This window comes from Lolium rigidum, chromosome 4 (assembly GCF_022539505.1).
Source record: "Lolium rigidum isolate FL_2022 chromosome 4, APGP_CSIRO_Lrig_0.1, whole genome shotgun sequence".
Lineage (NCBI taxonomy): Eukaryota > Viridiplantae > Streptophyta > Magnoliopsida > Poales > Poaceae > Lolium > Lolium rigidum.
Window position 1 is genome coordinate 70,250,148 of NC_061511.1, and position 10,674 is coordinate 70,260,821.

Here is a 10,674-nt window from a genome sequence, read left to right on the forward strand (position 1 = left end):
AATAGGTGTGCATAGGAAATCATTATTATTTGTGCTATTGAAGTCACACAACTTAGTATTTTTAGGGTTGGCCATTTTAGCAATAGTAAATAAGACAAACTAGATAAAGTAAATGCAAGTAAATTAATTTTTTTTTTGTGTTTTTGATATAACAAACAAGACAGTAAATAAAGTAAAGCTAGCAACTAATTTTTTTGTGTTTTGATATAATGCAGCAAACAAAGTAGTAAATAAAATAAAGCAAGACAAAAATAAAGTAAAGAGGTTGGGAAGTGGAGACTCCCCTTGCAGCGTGTCTTGATCTCCCCGGCAACGGCGCCAGAAAATATGCTTGATGGCGTGTATTTCACACGTTCGTTGGGCAACCCCAAGAGGAAGGTATGATGCGCACAACAGCAAGTTTTCCCTCAGAAAGAAACCAAGGTTTATCGAACCCGGAGGAGCCAAGAAGCACGTTGAAGGTTGATGGCGGCGGGATGTAGTGCGGCGCAACACCGGAGATTCCGGCGCCAACGTGGAACCCGCACAACACAACCAAAGTACTTTGCCCCAACGAAACAGTGAGGTTGTCAATCTCACCGGCTTGCTGTAACAAAGGATTAACCGTATTGTGTGGAAGATGATTGTTTGCAGAGAAAATAGTAAAAACAAGTATTGCAGCAGATTTGTATTTCAGTATTTAAAAGAATGGACCGGGGTCCACAAGTTCACTAGAGGTGTCTCTCCCATAAGATAAAAGCATGTTGGGTGAACAAATTACGGTCGGGCAATTGACAAATAGAGAGGGCATAACAATGCACATACATGACATGATAAGTATAGTGAGATTTAATTGGGCATTACGACAAAGTACATAGACCGCCATCCAACCGCATCTATGCCTAAAAAGTCCACCTTCGGGTTATCATCCGAACCCCTTCCGGTATTAAGTTGCAAAGCAACGAGACAATTGCATTAAGTATGGTGCGTAATGTAATCAACAACTACATCCTCGGACATAGCGCCAATGTTTTATCCCTAGTGGCAACAGCACAACACAACCTTAGAACTTTACGTCACTCGTCCCGGTGTCAATGCGGGCATGAACCCACTATCGAGCATAAATACTCCCTCTTGGAGTTAAGAGTAAAAACTTGGCCGGAGCCTCTACTAGTAACGGAGAGCATGCAAGATCATAAACAACACATATGCAATAACTTGATAATTAACATGACATGGTATTCTCTATCCATCGGATCCCGACAAACACAACATAGAGTATTACGGATAGATGATCTTGATCATGTTAGGCAGCTCACAAGATCCAACAATGAAGCACAATGAGGAGAAGACAACCATCTAGCTACTGCTATGGACCCATAGTCCAGGGGTGAACTACTCACTCATCACTTCGGAGGCGACCATGGCGGTGTAGAGTCCTCCGGGAGATGAATCCCCTCTCCGGCAGGGTGCCGGAGGAGATCTCCAGAATCCCCCGAGATGGGATCGGCGGCGGCGGCGTCTCAGTAAGGTTTTCCGTATCGTGGTTTTTCGCATCAGGGGTTTCGCGACGGAGGCTTTAATTAGGCGGAAGGGCAGAGTCGGGGGCCAGACGAGGGGGCCACACCATAGGGCGGCGCGGGCCCCCCCTAGGCCGCGCCGCCTTGTGGTGTCGCCACCTCGTGGCCCCACTTCGTATGTTCTTCGGTCTTCGGAAGCTCCGTGGAAAAATAGGCCCCTGGGTCTTCGTTTCGTCCAATTCCGAGAATATTTCGTTACTAGGATTTCTGAAACCAAAAACAGCGAGAAAACAGAACTGGCACTTCGGCATCTTGTTAATAGGTTAGTTCCAGAAAATGCACGAATATGACATAAAGTGTGCATAAAACATGTAGGTATCATCAATAATATGGCATAGAACATAAGAAATTATCGATACGTCGGAGACGTATCAAGGCTACTTTCCCATGAGCTATATATTGCAAAAACAAGGAACATTTTGTTTTAAAGGTAGCACACAAGAAATTTACTTTGGAGTGGCTATGAAATACCACATATAGGTAGGTATGGTGGACACGATTGGCATTTTGGTTTTTGGGAGTTTGATGCACGAGTAGAGCTCATACTCAGTACAAATGAAGGCTAGCAAAATAAAGGGGGCGACCGACTAAGAGAGCAATAATGGTCATAATCATGCATAGCGACAAAACTTATCAATCAAAGCATATGGTGATATTAAAAGTCAAAAACTAAATGATCATCAAGTCAACTCAATTGAAACATCAAAGGAGATCTTTCATTTGCATCACTGTTAATATGAGACTTCTTACTCGTATCCAACACCAATCAACTTATTTGAACAACTCTCATAGATAATAAACATAAAGACCAGAGAGCTATTCATAAGGAAACTAAAAAGCTCTGAACATAATAAGAATGGAAAACTAGAGCTTAAACGCAGTACTCGCAAAAATAGAACGCTCGTTGAACATATGAGTGAAAACTAGAGCGTTCATGCAATTAAAACGGAGTGTGTCTCTCTCCAAAACAAATATGATGGGGTCCAACCACTTGTTACAGAAGACAAAACAAAACAAAACAACAGAAAACAAAAATAAAGATGCTCCAAGAAAAGCACATAATGCATGAAGCAATAAAAATATAGCGCATTGAAAAATGACCCGGTGCTTTTTACTGATCAAGAGGGGGTGCCTCGGGCATCCCCAAGCTTTGACACTTGTACTTCTTGGATATTTCTTGAAGGGTCCAGGGGACATCCCAAATCTTGAGCTCTTGTCCATGCTTCATCTTATTGCATCATTCGTCTCTCCCTACACTTGAAAACTTCCTTCACACAAAACTCAGCACAATTGATTAGCAACATTAGTGCAAATAAAAATATATCAAACCAGCAAGGCTTCAGTAATTGCACATATCAAACACTAATTTTAACATATGATACTGTAGCTACTTCTTCCCAAATCTCTTTTTCACAAAAGAACTCAAAAAGACGAAGCATAAGACGCAAATGCAAAACATGGCATAAATCTGTCAAAACACACCAGCAGGCAGAGATCAAAATTAAAGAAATATTTCTATTGCTCAAATCAAAAAATGCTAAACTAACGAAAGTTAGCTAACATACTGGGGCATAAGCAAAAAAATTGCAGCTCAAAATAACGTTCTGGCGATTTTTAAGAATTTTTTCGTGACCAGCACAAAATCTGTTTCGGAATTGCAAATTCCACAAATACTACTTTCTTACCATTAGAGGCTACTCTTGGCACAAAAATTAAATAAAAATGATAAGTAGAGGTCATTGCAAGTAGAAATGACTTCCGAGACTCAACAAAACAGTAAAATAACATAAATAAAAACATAATGGGTTGTCTCCCAAAAAGCTCTTTCTTTATAGCCATTAAGATAGGCTCAGTAATTTGAGAAGATGCTCACATATGTAATATGAATTGGAGCAAAAGAGAGCATCAAGAAGCAAATATGAAACACATTTAAGTCTAACCCACTTCCTATGCATAGGAATCTTGTATACAAATAAATTCAGGAAGCACAAACTAACAATCATGGCAAGGTAAAACAAGAGTAACTTCAAAATTTTCAGTATATAGAGAGGTGTCTTAGTACCATGAAAATTCCTACAACCACATTTTACTTTCTTATAATAATTTTCAGTCGCATCATGAATAAACTCAACAATATAACTCTCACATAAAGCATGCTTTTCATGATCTACAAGCACATAATTTTTATCAAGCTAAAAAATAGTAGGATTAAAACAATCAAACCCACTTTTAGAAATTTTATAACAAGATGATTGATCATTCTCAAGAGGTATGTGACTACTAGTAGCAATCCTATTTTTAGTAGCATTACAATTTATAGCATCAAGTAACATAGGACCATCATCTAGAGCTTTATCATAAACACTCTCCAAGCAAAATTATTTAGTTCCATGCATTTCGAAATTAGGCACAAATAAAGGATTATCATGAGATTTATCAAAATAGCATGGATTATCATAAATAAAAGTAGCATAATTATTCTCACAAGTTTTACTCATAGGGAATATTTCAAGAGAATCCTCGTGAACATAACATTTGTCCTCCTTTGGAGCATGGAGGGCAATCAAATAATGTAAGAGATAAAGAGTTACTCTCATTAGAAGGTAGGCATGGGTAGCTAATCCATTCTTCCTCCTTTTGTTCATCACTATCCTCCTCTTTTTCATCTAATGAGCTTTCAGGTTCAGCAACTTCTTCTGCCACGGGTTCCTGCAAATTGTGGATACATTCTTGTGCATAATTGAGTCTCTCTTTATAATCAATGATACAACAATTATTTCTGAATTATGTGCAATAATCAAGGATAGAAGAGACATAATCTTTAAGGTCATGACAAGCAACACAAGTTTCATAATTTTTAGACATGAAGGATTCTATTCCAAAGGCTCCCATAAATAAGACAAATTGTTCTACTTCTTCGAATCCAAGATGAATATAGTTATTACAATGATAGTTCGAAATTAAAACTTCTTCACTAAAGCCACATTGAAATTTAAGATGTTTAGTATCCTGTTTAGAGCAACAATTTATATCATGGCGTTTAAGCAACATTTTAGCAATTGTATCCAACTTTTTCAACACGCAACACATTACTTTTCCCTTATATGATTCTCTATTCTTCATAAATAATTCTACAAGTTTCATAGAGTATAAAGCAGGTCTTTCCATAACAACAATTTTTAGTTTTTCGATTTTTCAAATTTTTATGGATTTTCAGATATATAGGAAAAATAAAACAAGACAAAAATAAACTAAACAAAACAAAATGAAATAAAAACAGCGAGAAAGGTGGAGTCTACTCCCCAGGTGAACTTATAAGTAGAGCTATGCTCCCCGGCAATGGCGCTAGAAAATAGTCTTGATGACCCACAAGTATAGGGGATCACAACAGTCTTCGAGGGAAGTAAAACCCAAATTTGTTGATTCGACACAAGGGGAGCCAAAGAATACTTATAAGCCTTGATAGCGGAGTTGTCAATTTAGCTGCACCTGGAAAAACACTAGCAATAGGGTGATGTGAAAACAGTGTTAATATGATGCGGCGCCAGAAAATAGTTGGTACTACTTTGATGGCGTGTTGATAGAGAAATGTGATGCGGCCGTAATATGAGAGCAATAGTACGTAACACAACAGTAGCAATAACATAGAGGCGATGGCACTGGAAAATATCCCAGCGCGAAGTTGATTGAAAAGCAATGATGATGAAATAAAGGATTGGGGTTCCGGTGATCTACACTAGTGGTAACTCTCCAGATAACAAGTGTTAGGTGAACAAATTACAGCTGTGCAATTGACAGAATTGAATTTAGCATTAAGAAAAAATATCCAGTCTATTAATATCGTAGGCATGTTTTCCATATATAGTCATACGTGCTCGCAATGAGAAACTTGCATAACATCTTTTGTCCTACCAGCCCATTTGCAGCGGAGCCTCAGGGGAAACTACTGGTAATTAAGGTACTCCTTTTAATAGAGCATCGGAGCAAAGCATTAACACTTGGTGAAAACATGTGATCCTCATATCAAAGCCACCCCCTCCGGTTATCCCAATTCGAGATCACTTTGGGGCATCGGTCCGGACAAAAGACATGTGCATACAATTTGTAGATACAATCTAAGCAACAATTATAGAGCCTAGATCTAAGATCATGCCACTCGTGCACTATTGACAAGCATTAAACATAACAATATTGCAGCAGCAAATACTTCACAAACTTATAAGATATACTGAACATGATGATCAATCCATCGGATCCCAACAAACACAACACCGATTACATCATATGGATCTCAATCATGTAAGGCAGCTCATGAGATCATTGTATTGAAGCACATGGGAGAGAGTACCATCTAGCTACAGCCAAGAACCCATAGTCCATGTGGGAACTCACAAACCATCATGGAGTCGAAGTGGAGGCAGTGGAGTCGATGGCGATGGCTCAGGGGGCACTTCCCCATCCCGGCAAGGTGCTGGAACAGAGACTTTTGTCCCCCGAAACTTGGTTTCCGCGATGACGGCGGCTACGGAACTTTTCGTGGACGGAGGGTGATTTGTTGCGGAGTTTTTAGGTCAGAGGGGCTTATAGGCAAAGAGGAGACGCCATGGGGCGCACGAGGCCACCATACAACCCCCAGGCGCGAGCCAGGGCTGGCCGCGCCTGGGCCTTGTATGGGCGGCCTGTAGCCCCCCTCCGGCTCTCCTTCTGGCTCCCGGGGTCTTCTGGTATATTAGAATTTCTGTGATTTTTCCAGAATTTTCCGAGCACTTTCATTTTTAGACATTTTCTGCAATAAATAGACATAATAAACAGGAACTGGCACTGTGGCACTTGTTAATAGGTTAGTCCAATAAATGTCATAAAATGATGCAAAGTGCACATAAAACACAGAGGAATTGATGTAGAACAAGCATGGAGCATCAAAAATTATAGATACGTTTGCAACGTATCAATGACGCATAAGCTCCACCCACGGGATAGTCCCACGATAGCCTAGTATCGATCAAGGCTTTGTGTGAAACTAGATTCGCAGAAAACTTGCAGTTGAAGGCATAGTCCATGGTCCAAGTTGCTTACTAGTGTACCATAGAGGTCTAGTTGGGCGTTCAACTTAACACCCTCCACTATAGCATCGATATATAAAACAATGTTTTGAAACCAAAGGCAAATTCCGTGTGCCTCTAGGTTCTGGTGGGCGATTGTTGGAATTTTGGCCCATTTTGCACTAGCCCATTTAATATTCCAGAAATTCCTAATAAATCCTAGAGGCCCACTTGGTCCATTCATGCATGGAAAGGGGTGGGACAAAAGTTTAGTCCCACATTGCTAGTTGAAAGAGAGTTGCAGTAGCTTATAAGGAGATGTCTTCACACCACTTGTAAGAGAGAAATAATAAGGGGAAATAGGAGCTGACCACACGCGCGCTCCTCCTTGATACGTCTCCGACGTATCGATAATTTCTTATGATCCATGCCATATTATTGATGATACCTACATGTTTTATGCACACTTTATGTCATATTCGTGCATTTTCTGGAACTAACCTATTAACAAGATGCCGAAGAGCCGATTCTTGTTTTCTGCTGTTTTTGGTTTCAGAAATCCTAGTAACGAAATATTCTCGGAATTGGACGAAATCAAGACCCAGGGTCCTATTTTGCCACGAACCTTCCAGAAGACCGAAAGGGATACGAAGTGGGGCGACGAGGCGCCGCCACCATAGGGCTGTTATCACCAGAATTTAACCGAGTCAGAGGTGGGCCGCAATCAAGATGGGCTTAAAGGAAGTATACATGGAGAATTATGTGAATCGGCCTGTTATGCTAAGTTGGGCTTCATTGCCCTTGTATCTCGTAAAATATTAGATTGCATCTTAGTTTAGAAAGTAGAATCTTACCCGTGCACGGTTTGGTGCACGCCCACATTAGAAAGTCCCCTGGACTATAAATATGTATCTAGGGTTTATGGAATAAACAACAACTCACGTTCAACCCAAAACAAACCAGTCTCGGCGCATCGCCAACTCCTTCGTTTCGAGGGTTTCTATCAGGTAAGCGACATGCTGCCTAGATCGCATCTTGCGATCTAGGCAGCACAAGCCCCACGTTGTTCATGCGTTGCTCGTATCGAAGCGCTTTTGATGGCGAGCAACGTAGTTATCATGGATGTGTTAGGGTTAGCATTGTTCTTCGTTTAAGCATGCTTACGTAGTGCAACCCTTGCATATCTAGCCGCCCTCACACCTATCTCAGGTGTGGGGGCGGCACCCCGCTTGATCATTATTTAGTAGATCTGATCCGTTACGATTGCTCCTTGTTCTACAAGGATTAGTTTAATATCCGCAATAGTTAGGCCTTACAAAGGGGGAGGATCCAGTGGCACGTGGGGTGGCGTTCGCAAGTCCTAAACAGGATGTTCCGAGGATCAACTTCATGTTGGTTTTTAGGCCTTGTTTAGGATCGGCTTACGAGCACCGTGCGTGACCGCGAGGCCCAACCTGGAGTAGGATGATCCGATTATGCGGTGAAAACCCTAAATCGTCGTAGATCTCATTAGCTTTATCTTGATCAAGCAGGACCACCAAGTATTCGTGCACCCCGTACGAATCATGGGTGGATCGGCTCTTTGAGCCGATTCACGGGATAACCCGAGAGCCGATCGAGGCTCGTATTTAATGTTTACATGTATGCCCTGCAGGAAACTAAGCGAGGCATCCCCATCACCTTCCCGACCGGGTATAGGTCGGGTGGCACGCCCTTGCACTTCGCATCGCCGCGTGTGACCAGAAGAGCATTGCGGGCCGTCGCTCGGAGGGGTCTCAGCCAGCCGCAGCTCTAGGCTCTTCCCGGCTCTACGGTGTTGACAAGGCCGCTGCCCGCCGGTGGGTTTTGGCAGTCAACACATTCTGGCATGCCCGGTGGGACCAACGTCTACATCAACCACATCGCCATCTACATCTGAGATGGCGGACGGCACGCCGATCACCTACGAGGAGCTGCCTGACGAGCTCAAGAAGCAATACAACGAGATCAAGGCCACCCTCGAAGCCGACCTCATCGGCTCTTTTCAGAGAACCCGTTCCCATGGCATCAGATGGAAGGGATTCTCACCGCAAGGTGCACTCGATGGGATAGACCTCTCTGCCCCGTCGGAGGAACGCACCGGGGACCGCGGCAGGAGATCAACTACTTGGTGGCTCACTCGCTACATCGCCACTCTGAAAACTTGGTCAACGTGTTGGAGCGTCTCGCTCTGCGCGTAATCCAGGAGATCATGAGCCACCAGTACTCGCCGTCAGGACCAGCTCTCGGGACTCATCAAGGAGAGTTGCCATTCTAGTCCCGTCCACCGCTGCCATATGCGTTGGCAGCACCTGCTGGAGTGCCGACTACACCGGCATTCGTCGTCTACAAGATCGGTGGTGACCCTAGTGACTACCAGTTCTTGACTGAGGCGCCTAAGGAGATCCCTCAAGGATACGCGTGCACGTATGTGCCAGATTGTGGTAACTGGGCACTCACAAACCAGGCCACAACATCAGGGACTCCGGCGAAGACAGGAGGAACGTCAGCAACAGAGCTTGAGAAGCAGACGTGGCTAACTAAGTACGCCACACCGACGAAACTCCCGAGCCCAGCTCCTGCAGTTGGCTCAGAGCTGGAAAAGCAAACATGGCTGGCTAAGTACGCCACCCCGGCGAATCTTCAGAGTGCAACTCCTACAGCCAGCACGGCGGATCAGATTAGTACCATACTCAGAGACCAGTTCGGCATGGTGCCGAAAAGAAGGGCAGTCGGCTATTCCAAGCCGTACCCCGACGATTACGAGATGATCCCGCTGCCACCTAAATATCGGCTCCCTGACTTCTCCAAATTCAGTGGATCAGATGGCTCCAGCTCCATCGAGCACGTCGGCCGATATTTGGCTCAATTAGGACCGGCTTCAGTGTCGGATCAGCTGCGCGTGAGGCTCTTTTCACAGTCCCTCACGGGATCGGCTTTTGGATGGTACACCTCTTTGCCAGCAAACTCCATCCAGTCTTGGAAGCAATTGGAAGAACGAGTTCCATATGCAATACCATTCAGAAGCTTCCGAGTCTAGCATTGCCGATCTAGCACAACTACGTCGAAGCGCGGAGAAACGGTGACAGAGTACATCCAGCGCTTCAGGAATCTTAGGAACCGATGTTATTCGGTTCGTATAACCGAAAAGGAAGCGACCGAGTTGGCGGTAGCAGGCCTTGCAACACAGCTCAAGGACATGGCCTCCCAAGCAGATTATCCCTCGCCGGCGCACATGGTTCAGAAACTATCGGCATATGAACAGCGCCACCCGGACCTGTACCAAGACAAGTTCAAGCGTGCGGTAGTCATGGTCAATACAGAGGAAGATGAAGTGCTCGCGGGAGACCAAGAAGTAGCAGATGGCTGAGTGGACTCGGGGAGGAACCCCGTGTCCCGCAAATGGGTAAAGCCACCGGGGCCGCCCGGGGGATTCGATTTTGACGTGACCAAGACCGAACAAATCTTCGACCTCCTGCTCAAGGAGAAACGAGTTGACGATTCCTGAAGGTCTCAAGTTCCCCACGGCGAAAGAGCTAAACGGAAAGCCGTACCGCAAATTCCACAACTCGCTCTCCCATGCCACCAACGACCGCAGGGTGTGGCGTCGGCACATCCAAGCGGCGATAGAGAAGGGGCGTCTAATTTTCAACCGAGTACGCCATGAAGGTCGACACCCAACCCTTCCCCGCCGTTAACATGGTGGAAGTCACCTACCCTGAGGGTTGCCAGCCAGGTCCCTCGTTCAGCATCAACATGGTAGGACCTGGGAACCATTCTGGCAAAGATGAAGATGAGGGCAGCTGCTCTCATAGCAAGGATGCAGAGGAGGCCGCTCCACGCGATCGGCTCCGTCATGATGGCAAGCGCTACGTCACAGAGGTAGAGGTGAAGAACATAAGATATCAACGGCCTCTCTCTGATCACCTCCTCAACAAATATGTGAGTCAGTATGACCAACGCCGACGGTCCAATTATGATGATAGAGGAGATCGTCCGGCTGGAGAAGCCGGAAGACATCGTCGGCGGGATCGCGATGAGGAGGAGCACGAGCG